Source organism: Cebus imitator, unplaced genomic scaffold (assembly GCF_001604975.1).
Source record: "Cebus imitator isolate Cc_AM_T3 unplaced genomic scaffold, Cebus_imitator-1.0 Scaffold265, whole genome shotgun sequence".
Taxonomy (NCBI): domain Eukaryota; kingdom Metazoa; phylum Chordata; class Mammalia; order Primates; family Cebidae; genus Cebus; species Cebus imitator.
Window position 1 is genome coordinate 951,137 of NW_016107580.1, and position 9,261 is coordinate 960,397.

The following is a 9,261-nucleotide window of genomic DNA, read 5'->3' on the forward strand; positions in this document are numbered from 1 at the left end:
TTTTTTTGAGGTGGGTTTTTAGCTCTGTTGCCCAAGCTGGAGTGTGCCATGTCGGCCCACTCAACATCTGCCTCCTGGGCTCAGCAATCCTCCCACCTCAGCCTCCTAAGTAGCAGGACTGCAAGCATGCACCACCACACTCAGCTAATTTTAAAAAGTTTTTTTCTTCTGTAGAAATGACGCTTCACTATATTGCCCAGGCTGGTCTCAAACTCCTGGGCTCAAGTGATCCTCCCCCTTGCCCTCCCAAAGTGTTGGGATGATAGGAATGAGCCACCATGCCTGGACATTTCCACATATTTCTAATAGAAAACCCAGTTCTCAGAATTACACTAAATACGCTTTTGTATTTCACTGATAATTCGGAAGTTCCTTGAATACTGACTTTGCCTTAGTAGTTAATATGGATCCTGATTGTTCTATTATAGATATGAGAGTTTGTAGATAATTCTGATGGAATCCAAATAAATCCACTTTCATAGTATTAAGATTGTGCCTACAAGAAAAATCTTATAGAAATATAAAAAATAGATATTTCATGTCATCACTTTTAATGGTAAATGATAAGAGGTTCTCAAAATCTACAAAATAGGAAAAGTATTTTTTTTTTTTCAGACTTCATGATCTGGATACATTGCATTTTCTACCATAGGTCTCAAAGTATTATATTTTTTGCCAAAAAGAAAAAGAAAAAAAGCGGGGAGGGAATGGGTGATGAAGGGTCTTTTTTCATCTTTTTTTTCCTGCTGTAAACCAAATATTAATCTTAAAAATAAATTAGCAGAAAAATGTTTGAGAGTGAAGACAAGCATTAGTGCTGGCTGAATCCAAATTTGGCCTGGAAAAGATATGAATGTGTTTATTAGAGCACATCCTTCCAGCACAGCAGAATTTTCGAATGGTCAGAGAATTAGTGTCTTGCTTTTTTTTCCTCCCTTCATTTTCTACTTGTTCTTTAAGACAGTTTAACATTCCTTCCTCCTCCTCTTCTCTTTCAACATAACCTCTCCCCTCTTCTCCCATTTTTTTCTTTCTAGTTTTGAAAGACTGCTCCTTTATCCCACTGCTCCTGGAAAACCTCTGCTTCTGAGAAACTGTGAATTATTATAATTAGTTTAAAACTAATGTTCTTTATTAAGATGAGTTTATATGTGCTATTTAAGCTAGTGATAGAAGGAAACCGGAGTAATTATTATTCTTGTAGGTGGGAATGAGAAAGAGTGGGTGAAGTATGACAAGACATAAATATTACAGGCAAAGAAAACACGTGAATCACTTACTGGGAGTAGTGACTGGAAATGGAGGCAGAAGGAACAGATAGTCTGTGGCTAAACTATGAAGGACCATGTTAAGGAATTTTAATGTTGTATAAACATTAAACAAAGAAGTAAAACAAATATCTTACTTCTGTGCTCCCATGACTTTTTAAAAAAGGTTTAAATAAATCAATACAAGTAAGATTTGAAGGAACATGGTTACTTATAGATTATTTATAAATTTATTTATAAAGTTACTTTAACCACCTTGGTAGAAAAATTTATTTGAGCAGTCTCTGAGTGTCTCCTTTCTGTAAAACTCTGTACTTGGTAGGCATTGTGTGGGTCACAGGAGTGTTGAAACATGGTTTCTGATATGCATTAGTTGATTAGTGGGATAGACAGGCATGAAAATAACTAACAGTAAACAAAATAGGAGGAAACAAAGTGAAATGTTGTACTTAGTAGGAGTATGCCAGTGATTAAGGAGACTAATCTATTGATTTTTTTTTTTTAAATGGCAAGACTTCTCCTTGTAACATTTTGTGTTGGTTCTGGTCATGAGATACACTTAGAGATGAAATAGCTATATATCTTTCCCACTGAGCATACTGCAATTTGCAACTCGTTTTCAACAGATCACTTCAATCATCTGTTGAGTACCTGCTATGTATGATGCAGCAAGGATAGAAATGATCATGATGGTGGTGATAGTTAACATATATCCAGCATTTCCTATGTGCCCATCATTGTGTCTAAGCCTTTGTATGCATTAGATTGTAATCCTCACAACCCTATAATCTAGATTATCATTATCTCCATTTCACATTTGAGGAAACAGGATACATAAATTTAAGTAATCTGCCAAGATTATACAATAGTAAATAGGAAAAGGAAGAATTCAAACCTAAGGACTTCCCCTTTGTCAATATAGCATACTGGATATTCTGGAACACCACTCCCCCAGTCACCCCCACCATCACTAAAACACTAAAAAGGTAGGATAAAATATAAATATTTTATTAAATGCATAATTAAGCCCAAGAAAGTAAGGTAAATTTTAAGGGTGAAAAAAATGAAGAGAGACAGGAACCTAAGGTGGTATTCTGGTGCTGTAAAAAGTTGCAGCTAACCTGAAAACATCTAGCAATACCTGGAACCAAGAACCTATTTGATACTGGGTGAGGAGATGGAAATTTGTATATATTTGAATATACTATATTCATAAATTCAAGAAACAGTTTCTGTCTGGGCACAGTGGCTCACACCTGTAATCCTAGTACTTTGAGAGGCCAAGGTGGGCGGACCAGCCTGACCAACATGGAGAAACCCCATCTGTACTAACAATACAAAATTAGCCAGGCATGGTGATACATGCCTGTAATCTCAGCTACTCAGGAGACTGAGGCAGAAGAGTCGCTTGAACCCAGGAGGCAGAGGTTGTGGTGAGCCGAGATTACGCTGTTGCACACCAGCCTGGGCAACAAGAGTGAAACTCCATCTCAAAAACAAAAAAAAGAAAAAAGAAATAATTTCTAACTCACAGTAACTTTCTTGCCTGGATTATTAGCTTCTTAATGGTCTCTCTGCTTTCACCTTCACTTCTTTGCATTCTATTATCAACACAGCTGCCAGAGTAACCCTTTAGAAACAACCTAAATCACATCATGCCTCTGCTCCAAACCCTCCAATTCCTTCTCATTTTATTCAGAGGCACTTTCCTTAATTAACTCCATGATTGTATACCTCAATTCCCTCATGTCTTTACATAAGTGTCACTTTCTCAGTGAGGGCTATCCTGATAACCCCTCTTAAAATTTTATTTATCACTACTCTCTAGCATTCTTACTTCCTCTTCCCTGCATGTGTGTGTGTGCATGTGTGTGTGTGTGTGTGTGTGTGTGTGTGTGTGAGACAACTTATTTTCTGTGTCTTGCGATAAGTGGCAACATGAAGGCAAGAAGTTTTCATTTGTTCACTGATACATTCCATTCTCCTAGATTGTGCCTGGTACATAATCAGTGCTTAATAATGAATGGAAGAAATTAATGAAATATAACAAAAATCTAGTACAGAAGATTAACAAAGCCAAAAGTTGTTTTTTGAAAACAGTAATAACTAGACTTCACTCTCCAGTGTTTTCTAATTCCAGGACCCATCCCTTTTACCACCATATAGTGCACAGCTTCCTTCTGCCTTCACAAGTCCTACTGAGTGGACAGTAGAGTCAGACTGCCTGGGACTTAATAGCTCTGTGACTTTGAGTCTATCTCTGCCACAGTGTCTTTAACCATAAAAAAGTACCACAATAGTATCTACCCATAGAATTGTTTTGAGGATTAAATGTGGTAGCACATGTAAAGTGCTTACTGCCCAGCACATAAGCAGCCTTCAATAAATGCTCATGACTCCTGCTGACTTTTTTGTTGTTATGGTAATTTGTCCTCTTCCTCTTACTCTTGTGAAGCTTACCACAGTTCCCTGTAAAGTGCTATGAATATGGTAAAAACTAATCAGAAGCCCTGTAGGTGGACATACTTGTTGTCTGGCACAAGAATCAGCACTCAAACCAACTGTCCAGTTAACTCTTATCCACTCTATGCTAAGTTTTTATAGTAATGACAGATCAATAATGGGAGAGGTATAAGAATGAACATAATTTGTATATTGCTGTTAGGTCAAGAGAACTTTGGGATAACTCTACAGTGGCTCCACAAGAACAACCCTACCTACCCCTCCCCATTCTCCCTGTGCATCCCCTCCACACAGACACTCACAGGCAGACATAAACCACTCTGCTTTCCAGGCTCTGACTCTCCACTGAAAGACCATATGCTGATTACTTAAACAGAAAACAAAATAACTCCCGAAAGGCATTATGGCCAATATACTGTTTAGAAGTGGGCCATCACTAAACATTTGACGCTTTGGGGCAAAAGGAATCTGAAAGGTGTAGTCAAGCCTGCTATCTATCCTTCTTGTTCTCTTCAACAGAATTGCAACTTCAAATGCTTAAAGATGCCAGAAAAGTAATATAAATGGCTAAAGTGGAAATTGTACAGAACTAGAAAGTGCCTGTTCCATGTTTAAAGAACACATCTGCTATTTAGTTTCAGTCATTTGTTGTCAGCAAAAAAAAAAAAAAAATGTGCACATAGTGTTGCCAGGTTTTTTGCTTTTTATAAGAAGGGGCCGGGTGCAGTGGCTCATGCCTGTAATCCCAGCACTTTGGGAGGCTGGGGTGGGTGGATCACTTGAAGTCAGGAGTTTGAGACCAGCCTGGCCAACATGGTGAAACCCTGTCTCTACTAAAAATACAAAAATTAGCCAGGCACGATGGCAGGCGCCTGTAATACCAGCCACTCAGGAGGCTGAGGCAGGAGAATCACTTGAACCTGGAAGGCGGAGGTTGCAGTGAGCTGAGATTGTGCCATTGCACTCCAGAGCGAGACTCTGTCTCCAAAAAAAAAAAAAAAAAAAGGCAGAAATCTACTTTTTAAAAATTTCCCAATTATTATTAATAAAACTAAAAACAAAATAACTACAGGCTACCAGTAGCTTGGACTTCTGTGTTTATCTGTCCAGAAAACAATGAGAATTGCATAATTTTAATTTGAAAGGTAAGTGCAGCTAAAAATATAAATCAAGAGGCTTCTACACAGAGATGATTACAGAGCTGTGTTGGAAGAAGAGAGAAGAAAAAAGAGTAGAGGTTTTGGAGAAACCTGGGAAAAAATCTAGGGAATTACAAAAGGAAGAAAAGCTAAAGAATGAGACAGCACAAGAGAATCACATGAAGATTAGATTAGGTGAAGCAGCAGAACCTATTTTGGAATAGAAGTTTTAGTTGCTAATCTGAGCAATCTTTAGTAGATTATGTAGTGCCATTAAAAATCAACTCATCAGCCGGGTGCAGTGGCTCATGCCTGTAATCCCAGCACTTTGGGAGGCCAAGTCTGATGGATCACGAGGTCAGGAGTTTAAGACCAGCCTGACCATGTTGGAACCCTGTCTCTATTAAAGATAAAAAAAATCAGCTGGGTGTGGTCGCGTGTGCCTGTAATCCCAGCTACTCGGGAGGCTGAGGCAGGAGAATCGCTTGAACCCAGGAGGTGGAGGTTGCAGTGAGCCAAGATCTCACCACTGCACTCCAGCCTGGGCGACAAAGTGAGACTCCATCTCAAAAAAAAAAAAAAATCAACTGATTATTTATTTTGCAAGAAAACAGTGAGAAAGGGAACATAATTATGATTGAGCCAAGCTCTAGTTTATTCTAAAGGAGGATGGAATTTGATTATTTCTATTGGCCCCTCCAAGTAAATTTTCTTTTTTAGAAGATTGTGAACCTCCAACAGACAGATAAAGGGGTAAGTAACAATGCCCTCTCCTCTAATTCTGAGTCAGTAGGAGGTGAAGGCAAAGGTAGTACTGAAGGAGGAGACATCCCATCTCCTACAAAGTTATGCCAGAAGACTGGGGGCAAGGCTACAGAGGTTGTCTTGTGTTAGTCTGTTGCATTTCTGATTCTGTCTCGGCCTTAGTTTCCCAATCATCTTGGATCCTATTACAAGAGGATTTCAGGACCGTCAATTAATTCCTGACATACACATTTAAAAATAAAATTTTCACAACAGAGTAACTTAATAAAAACATGAAAATTTTATTGAAATTTTTCATCTTCCAGAATAAATGGATTTCTTCCAAAAACATACCTCTTCTTACTTTGCTATCACCATGCATAGAATATAGTATAAAATGTTTGTTCCCACTAAATTGAAAAAGGAACTAGCAAGCTTTAATGTCTACTGTGATTTTTCTCAGAACCAGTAAGATGTCTGCTGTTTCTACCTACTGTCTTATGTATTGTAAAACTAGAAAAAAGTTGTGAAGTATACAGACCTAGACTTGAAAGGGTTTTATTCATGGGCAACATGAGAGTTGGAAGAAAATATTAGACAATATAGGTTTAAATTTTACTAATATTTTAAAATTTTAAAATAATACATTTAAAAGTTTGTGAGCCACTTAAGAGTATTGGCATCGTGTTCAATGATGTGAAGTAATTACACTTTTTTTTTTGGAGGTAAAGTCTTACTCTATCCCCCAGGCTGGAGTACAGTGGTGTGACAGCTCACTGCGCCTCTGCCTCGCGCGTTCAAGCGATTCTCCTGCCTCAGCCTCCTGAGTAGCTGGGATTATAGGCGCCTACCACCACGCCCAGTTAATTTTTGTATTTTTAGTAGAGATGGGGTTTCGCCATGTTGGCCATGCTGGTCTTGAAGTCCTAACCTCAAGTGATCTGCCTTCCTCAGCCTCCCAAAGTGCTGGGATTACAGGCATGAGCCACCTGGCCATAATTATACTATTTGAATGTCTAGGTCCCAAAAAGCTTTGGTTTATGGATTTACTGCCTTTGATTGTTTCCATGAAGTGTTGAGAATATGTTTACATGATTGAATATTTAAGTTATTTTGTTAGGTTTTCCTTTCCCAGAATATTACTTTGAGCAATGGAAGAAGAGTGGCTAATTTTTTATTTAGCCCAGAAAACACATGGAAGAGTCTAAGCAGAAAGTTAGAAATGGCACAAACTACAGTGCCTCCCGTAGGACTTGAGCAGATAGAGACTCTTCTGAGCCAGGTTCTAGTTAGTATGAGTATTTTGTGCACCCACAGCTCTGTGGCAAACGTTTGACTTCTCTTCTCTTATGCTCCAAGAACAATGAAATTTGCAACTGTAGGATAAGGAGCAAGTAAGCCACCAAAACTATTGGAGGAAAGTGCAGTTAAGAGTGAACTTCCAACTGAGAAAAGCAGTGGGAAGGCTAATTGACGTATAGTAGGAATTCCAAATGCCAGCCTACTTTCCTTATATTGAACATACATAAAAGATTTTATTTTTAAAAGCTAAAACCACATTTTTTTTAAAGTATGAAACCCACTTCCATCTTTAAATGATCAGACTCAAAAACTAAGGTCCGAATTATTGACTCTTCATTCTTCATGTTATGGTATCTAGCATAGAGCATTTCACAAAAAAGTTTGTCCAATTGAATTGGTGATACAATTATTCAGTACAACAGCCTTGGTCTCCTGATTTCAGATCATGTATTGCTCAATATGGGCTCTAATCCTTTGGCCTGGACCCATGCCTCTTAACTCTGCTGCACATTAGAATCATCTGGAGGGCTTTTAAAGCCAACAGATGCAAAGCCCCCATCAAAGAGCAGTTGAAAACAGAACCCCTGGGGCTGAAGCCATCAGTGTCTTAAAAATTCCAAAAGTATTCAAGGGTCTCAGAAACCCTAAGTGTCTGTCATTCACTTTTGTGTAAATGCTGAGGATGTCTAGTATAGCTTAATGACATACTTCACCAGTAGACACTGGTTGTAAAGATAGTACTCTCCAGGCTGGCAGGGGGGAGTACTTGGAGGTTCTAGCCTCCAAAAAAAAAACTTGGGGCCCTTTTTTTTTTTCAGGTCTGTAAGGTTTTCTCCACACAGCAATAGATGGTAGAAATACTGGTACATAGTAAGTACTATGGATCTTAGCTAATATTGCCATTACTGTGTAGATATTTGATGCCGGGTTGTAAAATCCAGATATGATCAATAGGGAGCTTTGGGGGTTTTTGTGGTTTTTTTGTTTGTTTTGTTCATTTTTTTAAGATGGAGTCATGCTCTGTTGCCCATGCTGGAGTGCAGAGGCTCACTGCAACCTCTGCCTCCCAAGTTCAAGCAATCCTCGTACCTCAGCTTCCCTAGTAGCTGTAACTACAGGAGTGTGCCACCACACCCGGCTAGTTTTTGTATTTTTTGTAGAGACAGGTTTCACCATGTTGCCCAGGCTAATAGGGAGCTAATTTTAGGTGCTTGGGCAAGGGAAGCATTGTGAATTAAACAATCTCTTATTAACTTTGTAATGAAGCTTAAAAGAAATATTGATTAGTGCAAGAGAAGATATGTTTAAGCACTGTATTAGAAGTTTCACAAAAACAGAACTGTATGGAAGTGCAAGCCAGGGGTTCAACACTAAATTACATTTAGATATCTGCTGAAGTTACGTAATTGTATAACTTCTGTGATTTAGGATATTGTGTTACCATTAACAATTCATCTTCCTCACAATTCATCTTCCTTGTGGTAACAATCAAAATTTTACTGGCTTCATCCTGATCTTGTAAATTTGTAGGAAATTTTCTAAAAATATCAAAAGTACAAATTCAAAGTTCTCTAGGTTAAAAAATTATGAAGAGGTCTGTTTTCACTCAAGCAAGCCCTAGAACACTTTTTCTGAAATGTTGTCTGGCTACCGCTTGCATTTTTTGCTGTTTTTCAAGTTAAGGTGATATTTGTATTTGTCTGGAATTTTTGTCTCTTTATTAAGTAACTGATTTTTGAATTGCATATTTGATAACCTGACTCATTATGTTGTGTAAAGATCTGTGATGTAACAAGGAGAGCCATGGAAAAACAGCAGATTTGTGCTTTACTGTTTTTAAACACGCAGCCTCACTCTGTCACCCAGGCTGAAGTGCAGTGGCATCATCATGGCTCACTGCAGCCTCAAACTCCTGGGCTCAAGGGATCCTCCCACCTCAGCCTCTTGAGTAGCTGGCATCACAGGTGTGCACTACCATGCCCAGCCTATTTATTTATTTGTTTGTTTATTTTTAGAGACAGGGTCTTGCTATGTTGCCCAGGCTTTTATTGTTTACAAAATCAAGTGTATTTGTGTAACTGGGAGAGATGGGGAGACTTGTAGAGGCTCTACTTGACCAAAGCTAAAATCTGTTCTCTTTTCCATCTGAGAAGGCTGACTGAAGCTGATATGACTTCTGGGAAGTGACTTGAGGTTGATCCTCTGGGCATCCTCCATGCCAAAGTGTTATCATGAGAAATCAGTCCAACGGGAGTGAGATTTGAATCCTCTAGAAGGATTAAGGCAGGGGAAAAGTATCTGGACAGTATCCCCTTATATGGAATTAATAAACTAAGTTTTTGTTT

At 38.5% G+C, this 9,261-nt stretch overlaps 1 protein-coding gene across 1 annotated transcript in view; it reads left to right on the top strand.

Annotated features, from left to right (window-relative positions):
• The window catches only part of SBF2 (SET binding factor 2), a 489,013-nt gene that overhangs the window by 367,200 nt on the left and 112,552 nt on the right, over positions 1-9,261 (top strand). The gene's annotated exons all lie outside the window — the stretch shown is intronic.